The sequence below is a fragment of the Chrysoperla carnea genome, assembly GCF_905475395.1.
Source record: "Chrysoperla carnea chromosome X unlocalized genomic scaffold, inChrCarn1.1 SUPER_X_unloc_125, whole genome shotgun sequence".
NCBI lineage: Eukaryota > Metazoa > Arthropoda > Insecta > Neuroptera > Chrysopidae > Chrysoperla > Chrysoperla carnea.
In genome coordinates this window covers 1-2500 of record NW_025408073.1, presented here as the reverse complement: position 1 = coordinate 2500, position 2500 = coordinate 1, and the positions used below count along the sequence as shown (strand labels likewise).

The 2500-nt window shown below is 24.9% G+C and overlaps 2 non-coding genes across 2 annotated transcripts in view; both read right to left on the bottom strand.

Moving 5' to 3' along the window:
- Positions 1–1242, bottom strand: part of LOC123303710 — a 4577-nt gene extending 3335 nt beyond the window's left edge. Inside the window, exon 1 of the ribosomal RNA XR_006535804.1 lies at positions 1–1242. This exon is cut by the window's left edge and continues 3335 nt beyond it. This is a non-coding gene — a ribosomal RNA (large subunit ribosomal RNA).
- Positions 1243–1878: 636 nt separating this feature from the next.
- Positions 1879–2033, bottom strand: LOC123303709. The gene has a single exon (XR_006535803.1). It is a non-coding gene; the product is annotated as a 5.8S ribosomal RNA (ribosomal RNA).
- Between the last annotated feature and the right edge of the window lie 467 nt (positions 2034–2500).

The window sequence follows — 2500 nt, the reverse complement described above, 5'->3', positions numbered from 1 at the left end:
AGTTCACCATCTTTCGGGTCCCAGCGTGTACGCTCTAGGTGCGCCTCTATTATAATATAATCCGAAAACTAAATTATAATAATATAAGACGCCCTAGGAGTGCGATATTTAATACATAATATAAATATATCCTCCTTTTATCATTTATAAAAAAATATAAATAATATTTACTTTCATTGTGCCTTTGGGTTTCATAAAATTTATAAATATTTCGATGAAAAAATATTTTATTCCCAATGACTTGCGTACATGCTAGACTCCTTGGTCCGTGTTTCAAGACGGGTCCTGAAAGTACCCAAAGCTATATCGTCGCTGACAGATAAATTTTTAATAAAAAAAAATGAGCCAGTTCATTATCATACACCTACTGACAGTTAAATAGTATCATATAACGGCATAAAATCCGTATATATAATATGTTTTAATAAAAAAACCTATTTATACTCGTGGTGGATCTGAACGCGTTAATAACGCGACTCAATATCAATTTATAATTAATACCATCAAACAATTAATCAAGAAACATAGGCGTTTAACATACACAAAATATTATCAAAAAATAATATTGTACATTAATCAACGCACCAATGCCTATAGATTAATATTTAATGGGTCGCAACGTCCTACAAGATGAGAAGTGCATACCTCGTTATCATACAATTAACAATATACAGCAGTGCATATATTTTTACTAAAAATAAATTCCTAATAAAAATTTTTGTCACATGCTAGTACAAATTGGTTGATTAACGATAAAAAGTAAATGAATCTCATCTTTCGACCTTTCGGGTTTCTCAGGTTTACCCCTGAACGGTTTTACGTACTCTTTAACTCTCTCTTCAAAGTTCTTTTCAACTTTCCCTCACGGTACTTGTTCGCTATCGGTCTCGTGGTAATATTTAGCCTTAGATGGAGTTTACCACCCACTTAGAGCTGCACTCTCAAGCAACCCGACTCTAAGGAAAGATTCACCTATCATCAATAATAATCACTACGGGCCTGGCACCCTCTATGGGTATATGGCCCCATTCAAGATGGACTTGGATGTATTATATAACAATAGGTTTATATTGAATCTTCCTAAACACTACATTCCCCAAGTGTCTGTTTATCAGCCACGGGGTTCAGTGCTGGGCTTATCCCTGTTCGCTCGCCGCTACTAAGGGAATCCTAGTTAGTTTCTTTTCCTCCGCTTAATAATATGCTTAAATTCAGCGGGTAATCTCACCTACTCTGAGGTCGTAAAAGTTTTTAGAAGTATTAAAACAAAAATTTTTTTTATATATTATGTTTTTGTTATATTTTATAAGTAAACAATTTTCTTAATTATTCATACTCAAATTTTTTTAATATTATTATATAATATTATTTTTTATATTTATCTAAAGAGAAGAAAATAAAAAATAAATAATTATATATATTAATTTTTTTCGAGTATATTGAAAATTTTATTACAAATAAAATATTCCATAACAAAATATTAATATATAATATTTTTGTTTATTCTTCTTTATTTAATATTTTAAAAATATATTATTAATATCATTTATTATTAATATTATTATTAACATAAAGTTTTATAATATTATATATAAATGATAAAAAATAATATTGATATATTAATTTAAAAATGTCGACAAATAATAAAAAATATATAAATTTTAAATGCTATTAAAAACATTTTATATTTATTTTTTTCTTATATTTGGCGTAAAACATTCATATATAAATAATTTTACATTTCTTTTATAAAAATTTTATTTATCAATTTAATTAAATATGAAAAAATAAATTTTCTTTTTTAATTATTGATAAATTTCTTTTTCATAAAAAAAATTTTATGTAAAATAATCTTTTATTATATTAATATAATGTATACGACCCTCAGCCAGATGTGGTCCGGGAACAGTATCCAAGGACCGCAATGTGCGTTCGAAATGTCAATGTTCATGTGTCCTGCAGTTCACAAGTTGACGCGCAATTAGCTGCGTTCTTCATCGACCCACGAGCCAAGTGATCCACCGTCCAGGGTAATCTTTTTAAATTTTAAATGTAAGTATTATTATTAATAATAATCTTTATTTTTAATATAAAAAATAAAATTATTAATTTATATATCTTTATAAATTCTTTTAAAATAAAAAAATTTTTCTAGAATATAAATTATATATTTTATTTTAAATATATATATATATAAATTAAAGATATTATGGTATTAATAAATATATACATAACATTTTTGATATTTTTGTTAGTGCTAGCTAGATATAATAATTAATATTTGGTATATTTTATAGAAATGTATTATTTTTTTTTTATAAATTATTTTCTACATAAAAATATATATAATATTAATATGGTACAAAACAAATGGGTTTGTTTTTTAACATAATAACTTTTAATAAAAAAAAAGAAATATCAAGACAAAACATAAAGAAATTTAAATTTGAAATAAATTTTATTCTTTAAAAAAATTTTATCTTGTGTTTTCTTTATTTTT